Consider the following 12,960-nt stretch of genomic DNA (forward strand, 5'->3'; position numbering starts at 1 on the left):
TGTTCGGATAGTTCTTCCGGGTGACACCGAAAGCGTGGTAACTGCGCTGTAAAAAGCATAAACGATCTGACGAAAGTAAGTCTTTTTCTGCGCAAACTGTAGAAGTATACCGTTCTGTTATATATTTTATAAACAAAAGCAACGGCCTCTAGTTACAATGATGTCCCGGCTGGCTAAAAGAGACGTTTTTCTACGGGGGTTGCCGACGAATTTTCCTACAATAGCAAAATTATGTATATAAAAAAACAATCATTTATTTTGTGCAATACGCCTAGCTATTAGATGAATATTGCCCGTTTAATTTTATGCAAAAAGACAAGTCATTTCGAGCAAATGAGTGAGAGATACGGTGTTTTTAATTTTTTACAGTGTCCCATACGCAATACCAGGCGCGGTGGCCAAGTGGTAAGGCGTCGGTCTCGTAAACCGAAGATCGCGGGTTCGAACCCCGTCCGTGCCTGCAGCTTGTGAAGAAACTGATTGTTTTTGAAATTTTAAATTAATCCAGCTGTCCTAATGTAGGGCCAGTAAAGTTAGAGACATGACTTTATTGGAATGGAAAATAAAAAAGGTATTGCGTCTGAATTTTTTGTGACAACACTGTTACAATTTTGATTTAACAGAAGCCACATTTTAGACAATTGCTGGGTTTCAGATGACATCACAGTATTCTTCACTCCAAAAAGTCTTGTAAATTCTTTAAGGTGAATTTAAATAGTACCAAATTTATTTTATTTACTATATTATATTTATTTTTGGATGGGCCAGATATATAGTTTTGGTTTTTTTTAACAGTTAATAATTCATGTGGAGAAACAAACCAATTCGGTCGGAAAGTCTTTCTGAAAAGTAGCATTATATATCTTTCTGGACAATACTAACCTGTCCGGTAACCTCTAAATTTGCCACTTTCCAGTCTATGACATCTCCAGTTTGGATTGTTTTGCCACTGTCAGCCATTGCTTTTATAACACTGACTGGAAGCACACTGCTCCACAAGTTAATGTCTGATATTTCACCAGCAAAACTTCGTTTGGTGTCAAAATGTCCCAGTTAATCGTCTGGGTCCTGGCCGATGATGATCTGGCCCCCCCTGCGAACGTTGTGGTCTTTCCGGTAGATCTTGGTCAGACTTTTCTTGCCGTCCATGAAAACCGTCGTGGCTCCGGTGAGAGATTCCCATGTAATGCACAGGTGTGTCTGCAGGGGGCCCAGTGGAGGCATCTGGAAGAGCACTCCCTCTACGCTCATGTACAGGCCGATTCTGAGGGAGAGACAGAAATCAAACACTGTATACTGTATAAGATACAGGACAGACGTGTGTAACGGCAGGAATGCATGTGCTTCCTGGTATTTCTGTGCGACATGAACAATTGAATAAATGCAAAATAATAATGGTAAATAAAATCATTTTAGTGCCATACAGAAACATTTTTGGCAAAGCCATAACATCTCCATGGAGACTAGATGGCCACCACACCAGAGGAGTTACATAATGCAACCATAAAAAAGTACTTAACCTCTATATGTTATATTAAGGATAAAATAAGTAAAAAGTATATCTTTAATGGCAAGTAAATGCTCATCTTGTTTTAGACTATGGCACTGTAGTCTTAAACTGGGACTAAACACTGGACATAAGGAACAGTGTGATTGGTCTAACACCGGCATGTCCAAACTATGGCCTGGGGGCTGAATGCAGCCCTCAGACCCGTTTATTTTGACCCTCAGGCCTCCTCTCTCTGCTGTACCTCCACAGGTTGAGCTCGTCGAAGTACTTGGTCCTGTAGGCGAAAAGGATGATCTCTGTTTTCCGTCTGCAGTTCGGTGGCAAGACGCAGACACAGTGTGAACGCGTACAGGTCCAAAGGTTTCTGAGGCCTAACAGTCACATAGTTTGAGGCCGATTCAGAGCTGAAGACCAGAGACCTCACATTGACGCCCCTTACAGGACCAAAATGAACGGTAAGACACAGTATTGCTGGGTTTCAGATGACGTAATAACTAGGGATTGGACAATATACAATAATATAATTTATCATGTTAAAAATAATCATAATAATTGATGTTACATTTATTAAAAATATATACTGTATATGTTAAGTCATGTTTTACCTGCCAGAGCCAGAGATGCAGCACAGAAGAAGAGCACAGCAGACAGCCTCATTTTGTCTGAAACACAAAAATAAATCAATAATAATTATTACTTAATGATTAATGATACAATATTTTGACATACTTGAACACAAATAAAACAACTGATCACGAACTAAAATAACTGAAATTACTAATGAAAGTGGGACTAGAGATTAAATTTCAGTGTTAACTTTCAGCTTTGTGGACTTTGGAGTCTACATCTCCAAAGCTCAAAATGCTTGTTCCACCTTGTCATGTCTTGTCATGTAGTGGTAATTTTTAAGTTAACAGCTACCTTCTCATTTTTGTTCAGTAGAGGTGGGAAATTCCAGGTCTTAAATCATACAAATGATTGTATGGACTTTAGAAACACAATGGAGCACTTCCTGTTTTACATTACATCACAAGGTGAAGCAGAGTGTTTTCAGTTTGAGAGAAGAACTCATCTTAAATACGCAGAGTTTGTGTATTAAACGTGTGAACGAAACAAACCACAACTCCAGGTCTGTTTGTGACGAGGAAACAACATCATAACAGATCAGAAGAGAGTGTAATATTGTCCTTTTGACAGTTTGCTTGGGCTGTAGTTGTTGTGGAGTTGTTCAGTCCCACTTTAAGTTAAAATCCTTAAAAGATTAATGCTTGAAATTTTAAATATTTTCAAAAAGTTCTTGGTGGTGTAGCTCACATAAATGACTCAGATGTTGTGGACTTACCTGCAGTCCGAAGCGTAGTCTTGGCTGATCACTGGGAACTCTTGTTTTTAATGAAGTGCCCTATTCTGTACTATATACCCTGACCCCTGTGTTATTTAAATATAAACCTTTAGTGGACTGTGGACCAAAGATGTCTGTTTACTAAAAGGGTCAAACTAGGACCAAGTATTAATCAAATTGAATTTAGAAAGTAATTTCTCGTCTTGTCACATTAGTAAGAAATAAACTTGATACTCAACACCTTTGTCACAATGATAAAGAAAGTCTTGGACAAAAAGCACCACTCATATCACCACTGCAATGTTTGGAATAAGTTTAGTTAATCATTTTTGATCATTTTGAAAATTCATGTCTGTCAAAAGGACTAATTATTGGAACAGTGTCCCACTGACAATAAGAGAAAATCCATCTCCATCTCCATTCAAACTGCACCTTAACTGTGGATGAAGGATAATCAAGTCTGTGAACACTTTTAATCTGGCCTTTTACTCTTCTGTGTTATGTCTCTTTGTAACTGTTTTGAATTTTGTAATTGTTTTCAGTGTCACCTGTCAAGGGACAACAGATGGAAATTAGGATCTTTTCTATAATTGGCCATATTTATACTGTAATTACAGATGTCCAATATGCACTCTATCAAAAAAAAAACAAAAAAAAAAAAAACAAAAACACAAAACAAACATTTTAAATGAATCCAGCTGTTATAAGGCATGACCAGTAAAGATAGAGACATGACATTATTGGAATAGAAAGTAAACATGGTATTGTGTCTATTAACACTATTCCAATTTTGATCTAACAAAAGCCACATTTTTAGACAATTGCTGCGTTTCAGATGAGATCATAGTATTCTGTAGGCCAATATTATTTAATACAAATAGGGTGGCAGCCAAAATCAGTATTGTTCAATTGCAGATTTTTGTTGTAATATAGCATGGTCTTGGGTCTAATCGATAACAGAAATGATCAGGTTCAGTGCCAAATTGATTATATTTATTCTATTATATTTATTTTTGGATGGGTCAGATACATGTTTTTTTTTAACAGTTAATAATTCATATGGAAAAACAAACAATACAGTCTGAAAATCTTTCTGAAAAGTAACATTATATATCTCTCTGGACAATACCAACCTGTCCGGTAACCTCTAAATTTGCCTCGCTCCAGTCTATGACATCTCCACTTTGGATTGTTTGGCCACTGTCAGACATTGCCTTTATAACACTGTCTGGAAGCACACTGCTCCACAAGTTAATGTCTGATATTTCACCAACAAAACTTTGATTGGCATCAAATCCTCCCAGGTACTCGTCTGGGTCCTGGCCGATGATGATCTGGCCACCGCTGCGAACGTTGTGGCGTTTCTGGTAGATCTTGGTCAGACTTCTCTTGCCGTCCATGAAAACCGTTGTGGCTCCGGTGAGAGATTCCCATGTAATGCACAGGTGTGTCTGCAGGGGGCCCAGTGGAGGCATCTGGAAGAGCACTCCATCTCCACTCAGGTACAGGCCGATTCTGAGGGAGAGACAGAAATCAAACAGTGTACACCAAGATACAGGAGGCAGAAAAAGCAGAAATGCATGTGCTTTTGTAACAGTGATTACAGGGTATTTTATTCCACTTGTCATTACATTTATTGGACTAATATATTTTGGTTGAGTAATGCCCTCTTGTGGTGACCGGAAGTGGATAAGTGCCCCTGGCGCCAAGAGCATGTTGTCAGTTCATTAGAGATGGCCGCGAGGTGGGTCACTGATTTTAGGTTAAAAATCATGTATTTCTGTTTAATTACTTATTATATGAACCCAGCTTAATTGTACAACTTATTTATGTCATCCAGAACATGTTTGAGCTAATATTTTGTACAATGTATGAGTTATTATACAGTAATGGACTTTGCACATGTCGTGACAAAAGCTAAATTTTAGATGCTAATGTGACTTGCTCTCCTTGTAGAACTGCTCGCTGTGTTGAGCCGAGGTATCCTGACCAGTAGATATTTTGTTTCATGCAGATTAAAACCACAAAAGACAGCACCGTGTCCATTTGTTTACAACACAACGCAGATAAACTATACGACAGTCAAAGACGAACACAGACGGGTTACTCCTGCAACCAAGCTGGGCTTTAGCACGGCCAAGTTTAGCGTGGTTACACTTCCTGGTATTTTTGAGCCACATGAACAACTGAATAAATGCAAAATAATAATGGTAAATAAAACAGTTTTAGTGCCATACAAAGAAACATTTTTGGTAAAACCATAACATCTCCATGGAGACTAGATGGCCGCCACATCAGAAGAGTTACATAATGCTACCATAAAAAAGTACTTAACCTCTATATGTTATATTTATGATAAAATAACAAGTAAAAAGTACATCTTTAATGGCAAGTAAATGCTCAACTTGTTTTAGACTATGGCACTGTAGACTTAAACTGGGACTAAACACTGGACATAAGGAACAGTGTGATTGGTCTAACACCAGCATGTCCAAACTATGGCCTGGGGCTGAATGCAGCCCTCAGACCCATTTATTTTGGCCCTCAGGCCTCCTGGTGAATTGGCCCGTACTACCTTAAGCAGTACTTTTTACTGCAAGTTTGTAACTCTGCCGTACCTCCCGTCCAACTCCCTCCACAGGTTGAGCTCATCAAAGTACTTGGTCCTATAGGCGAAAAGGATGATCTCTCTGCTCTGTCTTGAGTTCAGTGGCGAGACGCAGACACAGTGTGAACGCGCTGAGGTCCAGAGGCTTCAGAGGCCTAACAGTCACATAGTTTGAGGCCGATTCAGAGCTGAAGACCAGAGACCTCACACTGACTCCCCCTACAGGACCAAAATGAACGGTAAGACACAGTATTGCTGGGTTTCAGATGACACAATAACTAGGGATTGGACAATATACAATAATATAATTTATCATGTTAAAAAATAATCATAATAATTGATGGTACATTTATAAAAAATATATACTGTATATGTTAAGTCATGTTTTACCTGCCAGAGCCAGAGATGCAGCACAGAAGAAGAGCACAGCAGACAGCCTCATTTTGTCTGAAACACAAAATAATTATTACGTAATGATTAATGATACAATATTTTGACATACTTGAATACAAATAAAACTGATCATCATAAACTGAAACAACTCAAATTACTAATGAAAGTGCAACTGTAGACTAGAGCCCAACTGATATGGATTTTGCTGTGGCCGATATGAAACCAATATAATGGAAGTTGGAGCTGCCGATATAATCACCGATATATTTAGTGATGTAAAAATTCACTGTAAATGTTGAATTGTTTAAAAAACTTAGGTTTGACTCCGGTGGATTTTAAATTGGGTTTATTTAGGCAACATTTATTGTTATTCTGCCTCTTTACATCATATTTACAGACAGTAGGTTGGCTTAATGGCATTTTTGCATCACATTCTAGACACTAGTCATTCCAGTTCTTTTTAGAGAACCGGCTCTTTTGGCTCGGCTCACTAAAAGCTGCTGGTTCTTTTGGCTCCCAAGTGGCTCTTCAGATTGTTTTGTTGCAAGCAGGACTAAAGCACGTCTAAACCAGGTCTAAACCAGGACTGAAAAAGGACTAAACTAGGACTTATTTATTTTATGCTAAACTACAGTCAAATATGCTCGTTTTTTAAATTTTTATTTTTTTTAATCCTACGTACACGCAAATTTCTCAAAGTTTCGTTTTTAGCCGCTGCCGCTGTCAAACCACGAATCTGCACGCGGCGTGAAGAGAAAAAAAGTGAGAGAAAGAGAAAACACGGCTCCCAATAAGGATCAGGCTCCCGTCGTTCCCTTCAAAGAGCCGGTTCTAAGAGTCATTTTGTTCGCGACGGACCCATAACTAGTAAAGAAAGTAGCGCTATTAGCCTTTAGCCGTAAATACGTGCGCGCTGCGGTAATTAATTATATGCGCATATGTCATAATTCACACGTCTGTTCACAGCTCATTTACATATCAGTGCAGGTCCAGTAGCAAATATACGGCCAATATAATCACTTTAGAACAGACCAATAGAAAACAGTCTGTTTATGTGCGGGAGCTACAGCAGCTAACCCATAACAAATGACAAAAACTAGCTTCAGAGTCGACATATTTTGTAACGTGTGGTAGTGATCCGGCGGAGAGCGCTAGCTATAGCCCTTAACATGTGCTCTGGGATAGCTGAGAGAAGAGCGAGACTTACTTAACCATAAAACCTGCTGGTTTTCTCTGGCTAGGCTTCGTGAGTTGGCAGACTGAGCAGGAGGTCACATAACGTTTAACATCAGATGCCATTTTTGGCCAGAAAAATCTGAGACGTAATCTAGCTAGAGTCTTTGAAACACCAAGATGACCTGCAGTGGGGTGGTCATGGTAATAATCCAGTAAGGTACCTCTAATAGACATAGGGGCATATAACTTAAGCTCCTTTAAAGGATGCAAGGTACATGTGGCTTTAGAGTCTTTGTAGTAGAGAAGTGAGTCATAAACAACATACTGTGACAGATTATTATTGTCTAAATAAATTTCTGAGTCATTTTCAATATCTTTCAGCAGTGGACCAACAACAGGGTCGTCTAGCTGCAACTGTCTGACATGAGAACGATCTGTAAACAAAACAGGGGCAGGGCGCGAAAGTCTAAACTGCCAATGACAGCATGCTCGGACAAGAGATCTATGGGGCCTTCACAAGCAAGGGGCAGTGGGTTACGCGACAGTGCGTCTGGGACTTTATTGCGTGTGCCAGGTTTGTGCACTATAGTGAAATCAAAGTCCTGCAGGCGAAGTGACCAGCGGGCAAGCCGGCCAGTGGGATTCTGACGTGACATAAGCCATTTGAGACTATTGTGGTCTGTATAGATAGTGACATGCATACCCTCAACATATGGACGAAAATGCTCAAGGGCCCAAATCACAGCGAGGCATTCCTTTTCTGAAGTGCTGTAGGGGAGTTCAGCTTTGTGAATGGAGCGGCTAGCAAATGCCACAACATTCTCGTGACCCTTGTCATCTTTTTGCATTAAAGCAGCACCAAGACCAACATCACATGCGTCAGTGTGAATGAAAAAGGGGCGCCTAAAATCTGGAAATGACAAAACAGGGGCCGATGTGACTCGTCTTTTTAAAATATCGAAAGCTTTTTGGCAACTGTCGTCCCAGTGAAAAATGGCGTCCTTCCTCGTGAGCGCGTGCAGAGGTTCCGCGTGACGAGCGTAATCCTGTATGAAGCGTCGATAGTATCCGGTCAGGCCGAGGAACTGTCGGACGTGTCTCACTGTAGCTGGGGTGTTGAACTCCATCACCGCCTTGATCTTGTCCGGGTCTGGCTTAACACCTGAAGACGTGATGCGGTAGCCGAGGAAGGTGAGTTCCTTTAGGCAGAACTGGCACTTTTTGAGTTTCAGCGTCAGACCAGCAGCTTGGAGTCTGGCGAGCACTTCTTCAAGGTCTGCCAGATGCTGTTCAAAGGTAGGAGAGGCGACGACAATATCGTCCAAGTAAACTGCACATGTTTTGTAAATGAGGCCTGCAAGCACTGAGTTCATGAGTCTTTGAAATGTTGCGGGTAGTACCCGAAACTGGAAAAGACCACAATGAGAGATAAAAGCAGTCTTTGGTCTAGACTCCTCTGCAACTGCAACCTGCCAATAGCCTCGTGCTAAATCTAGTGTTGTGACAAACTTACCCCTAGCTAGAAAATCTAATGCTTCATCTACCCGAGGTAAGGGATATGAGTCCTTTCGTGTTACTTGGTTGAGACCTCTAAAGTCCACACAAAATCTGGGGTCTGTAGCTGCCCTGTTAACAATGACTACAGGAGCGGCCCATGGACTGGAAGAAGGTTCTATGATATTGTCCTTTAACATTTGTTGCACCTGTTCTTCAATCACACGTTTTTTTGCAGGTGCCGTGCGATAAGGTGGCAGATTCACAGGTTTAGCATCACCTGTTTCAATGATGTGTTCGGTGAGTGATGTTTGACCAAGACGGCCATCAAACATTGGTCCAAACTTGGCGAGGAGGCTGACCAAGGCATTTTTGTTGTCCTCGGTGAGGTTGGCCTCTGACATTTTCGATGTGAGGTCAGAGTGTAGTGTGTCCATAGACATTATAGCTTCAGGCACATCCGAGTAATCAAATGGACTGTCCCCCTCTTCATCCGTGAATGGGCAGGGGATGTCGTCCATGAAGACAGTTCTTGTTGGAATATGAATGGAAATAGAAGCTCTTGTCATAAAGTCCATTCCCAGGATGAAAGGAGTAGACAGCTTTGGGATAATGGCAAAACGTTGGTAAAATCTTTTGTTCATGAACCCAACATTCAGCCAAGTGACACCTTCTGGAATGCAAGGAGCGTTATTGGCAAGGTTAACTGGTGGGCCATTCCATTCATGTGTTTTATTGTGGTGGGTGTCATTAACTAGAATGAGGTCGGCTCTAACAGCGGAAAGAGAAGCCCCCGTGTCAAGAGTAGCTTCTACGGAAGTAGCATTAAAGTTCAGTTTTGTTCTCAGAGGTGTATTCCAGTGGACTTTGGAAAAATTGTCCTCTAAGTGTCCTAAGATTGGTCCATCTTGCGGCAGGTGAGGCTCAGTTAGCGTCTGGAGGGAGGGTGGCCTCTGTGAAATGTCCTCCCCCCTCTGTAGTTTCCCGACTGCCTGTTTTGGGGCGGGGCTGGGGTGTTGTTATTGTCAGCCTTTTGATGGTCCAAGTCTGGGGGACCAGGTGGTTGAGGTGGTTGCACCGGACCAGGCCCCGCAGCTTCAACAGTGACATGTGTCGTTGGAGAGCGATTGTTGCAGTTGGGGCAGGTGCGCGTGGTGAACCCTGGTTGAGAACATCTGAAACAGTGGGGTTCAGGTTTGCGCTGCTCCTTGTAACGAGGTGAAGGCTGTGGTCCACTTGGTCCAAGCATAGAGTGGAGCTCATGAGCGCGTAGCAAAAGGTCCATTACTGAAGTGATGCGAGTGCCATAAAGTGCAACTCTGTACTTTTCAAGAGAATGCTTTCTAATCAGTTCAATCTGTTCTCTTTCAGGTAGTGGACTTTTCAGTTTGTTAAACTCACTCAGCATGTGGGCAACAAAAGTTGGTAGAGGCTCATCTTGAGCCTGGACACGATCCAGAAGACCTCTTAGTATGCGCTCCTGGTTGTCTGCAGGTAGAAAGACAGTTTGGAACAGTTGACAAAACTGAGCCCATGATGTGATGTGGGAGCTCAGGGCTCTGAACCATTTGCTAGGTTCTTTGGCGAGGAAGTGTGGAAGTTCAGTCAATAATTGTCCATCAGAAAGGTTCAATGAGGATTTGTATGTTGTGACAGCTTGCAACCAATCATCTGGCTGTACCCCATGGTCTGCTGCAAACACTGGAGGCTCTAGTTTGGCATGATGCAAGGCCGCTGCGATCGCTCGTGAAGTGTTGGTCAGCTCCAGCGTGTGGGAGCTGAGAAAGTGGTTGGTATGTTGAGGGTTGACCGCAGGATCAGCTCTGTTTGCGGTGGGTACATACGGTGTAGAAGCAGCCATTGGGAAAATGTTGGACGGCTGGGCTGCAGGATGAGTGGGGTTTTCATTGTTGAGACGGTCCCACTGCTTAAGCATACTCTTTTGCATGTCCAGTGAGTCACGTAAACAGTCACTAAGTCTGTTAACTTCTGCCTTTAAATTGACTACTTCTTGATGAAGGTCCGGTTTGTTTTCATATATAATATTCTGCATTGGTAAGGAAATAAGCTCCATGTCAGAGTCACAGTCCTCGTGGTCCTGTGCGTCCAAGTAGTGGGCCATTGTGCTTTAGAAAAAAAAATATGAGCACAGCACTGTCTGTATGTAGTAATAAAAGTGAAAAATCAGTAAGGAATAGGCTAAACTGACTTAAAAATCTACAACAGACGTAAAAATGCTGGTCAATAATAAATTTGGAAAAGCAGCTATAATAGCACCCGAAATTAACGTTAGTGCCAATGTAGTAATGGCTTAACTACAGAAAAACCTGAGAGCTAAAGTCCAATGCGAAAGAAGACTACTGTCGTCTAAAACCACGTGTATATGACTAGCAGTGATATTTTAAATGTAGTCGCTAAGGTCAGCACTCACGGAGTCAAGTCCGGGACCGTCTAATTGCTGGAGACAGGGGGAATGTCCGTATATTTCAAAGAGGGTGTATAAACATCCCGCGTCGCTTCAAGTGGTACATAAAGTTCAGGTTTTTTTGTTTTGTTTTTTCTGGGGCTAAATTAAATCCAAAGTGGTTCGGTCCATATCGCAGATCCACGGTGTCTTGAGTTATAAAGTTAGCTTTCTGTTTCCACCGCAGGAAAAGCGGCAACAAACTCGCTGTAATATCCAGGAATTTGTCGGTTACCACCAGAATTGCTGAAGCGATGACAGGTAAAAGCCGACCGGCTGTCCGATGAAACGGGTGGAAGTTCGAGACGCATTGACCGAAGTCCAGAGAAAAACTGTTCGGGCGCCAGTTGTAACGTGTGGTAGTGATCCGGCGGAGAGCGCTAGCTATAGCCCTTAACATGTGCTCTGGGATAGCTGAGAGAAGAGCGAGACTTACTGATTTCCACTGATACTTGGTTTATTACACATTTAGAAACCATACTATGCCAGGTCTCCACGGCGCTAAGTCTGAATCATACATGAAATAGGAAATAGTCCGTTTAACACCGGTACCGCACATTACTTGAGTTGTAGAGCACAGAGGTGTGTGTCCATTACATTACACAGCACCGCAACAAGCGAGTGACCTGTGACCTGTGACTTACAGTATAATAGAAAATAAAAGGGGCGCCACCTGATGGCGCAATCAAGTATTACAGAATCAATAATAATATAAATGTAATACTGACCGTTACAATTTCCAACACTCACCGCTCATACAGGCTCCTCCTCACATCACAAATTTGCACTAATAAATGTCCTTTTAATCCAGACTCAAACCGATTGTCCGTAAAAAGAAAATAATGTCAGTGTTTGGATCTGTGTCTGCAGGTGTAAACAAACACACGTGAGTGACGCGACTCTGTGGTGTGTTCAGGGACAGTACGGACACACACAGACAAATGACTCCGTAGATAAATACTGATGTGGAGCCACATATTAGGACATTTATCTGTCTGTAAATTGGATTAAATGAACAGAATGTAGAGAGTCTAAGCTTTATAACGAGGTATAACATGCCCACGTGAAATATCGGCCCCTATCAGCAAGCATATCGGCTATCGGCCTAAAGTTGCCCATATCAGCCGATAATATCGGCCAACCGATATATCGGTCGGGCTCTACTGTAGACTACATTTCAGTGTTAAGCTTTGTGGATTCAAAATGCTTGTTCATGTCATGTAGTGGTAGTTTTTAAGTTAACAGCTACTTTCTAATTTTTGTTCAGTAGAGATGGGAAATTCCAGGTATGAAATCATACAAATTATTGTATGGACTTCAAAAACACAATGGAGCACTTCCTGTTTTACATTACATCACAAGGTGAAGCAGTTAGAGCGAAGAACGCAGGGTTTGTGTGTTAAACGTGTGAACGAAACAAACCACAAGTTCAGGTCTGTTTGTGAAGAGGAAACAACAAGTTGTGGAATTGTTCAGTCCCACTTTAAGTTAAAATCCTTAAAATATTTTCAAAAAGTTCTTGGTGGTGTGGCTTATATAAATGACTAAGTTGTTGTGGACTTACCTGCAGTCTGAAGCGTTGTCTTGGCTGATCACTGGGAACTCGTTTTTATATGAAGTGCTCTGTACTATTCTGTACTATATACCCTGACCCCTGTGTTATCTGAATATAGACTTCTAGTGGACTATGGACCAAAGATGTCTGTTTACTAAAGGGCTCAAACTAGGACCAAGTATTAATCAAATTGAATTTAGAAAGTAATTTCTCGTCTTGTCACATTAGGAAGAAATAAACTCGATACTCAACACCGTTATCTCAATGATAAAGAAAGTCTTAGACAAAAAGCACCACTCATATCACCACTGCAATGTTTGGGATAAGTTTAGTTAATCATTTTTGATCATTTTGAAAATTCATGTCTGTCAAAAGGAATAATTATTGGAACAGTCTCCCACTGACAATAAGAGAAAAT

The 12,960-nt window shown here is 41.4% G+C and overlaps 1 long non-coding RNA gene, 1 other non-coding gene and 2 pseudogenes across 2 annotated transcripts; 2 read left to right on the forward strand and 2 right to left on the reverse strand.

The window, feature by feature from the left end:
* The first annotated feature begins 16 nt into the window (after nucleotides 1–16).
* LOC129408610 (uncharacterized) lies at nucleotides 17–4,295 on the forward strand. The gene is made up of 3 exons (XR_008632039.1): nucleotides 17–75; nucleotides 1,760–1,965; nucleotides 4,157–4,295. It is a non-coding gene; the product is annotated as an uncharacterized LOC129408610 (long non-coding RNA).
* trnat-cgu (transfer RNA threonine (anticodon CGU)) lies at nucleotides 389–460 on the forward strand. The gene has a single exon. It is a non-coding gene; the product is annotated as a tRNA-Thr (tRNA).
* Nucleotides 712–2,877, reverse strand: LOC110160946 (C-reactive protein-like; annotated as a pseudogene).
* Nucleotides 3,517–12,756, reverse strand: LOC110160939 (C-reactive protein-like; annotated as a pseudogene).
* Between the last annotated feature and the right edge of the window lie 204 nt (nucleotides 12,757–12,960).

The sequence above is a fragment of the Boleophthalmus pectinirostris genome, unplaced genomic scaffold, assembly GCF_026225935.1.
Source record: "Boleophthalmus pectinirostris isolate CB_2022bp ecotype Guang Dong unplaced genomic scaffold, ASM2622593v1 HiC_scaffold_17, whole genome shotgun sequence".
In the NCBI taxonomy this organism is placed as follows: Eukaryota; Metazoa; Chordata; class Actinopteri; order Gobiiformes; family Gobiidae; genus Boleophthalmus; species Boleophthalmus pectinirostris.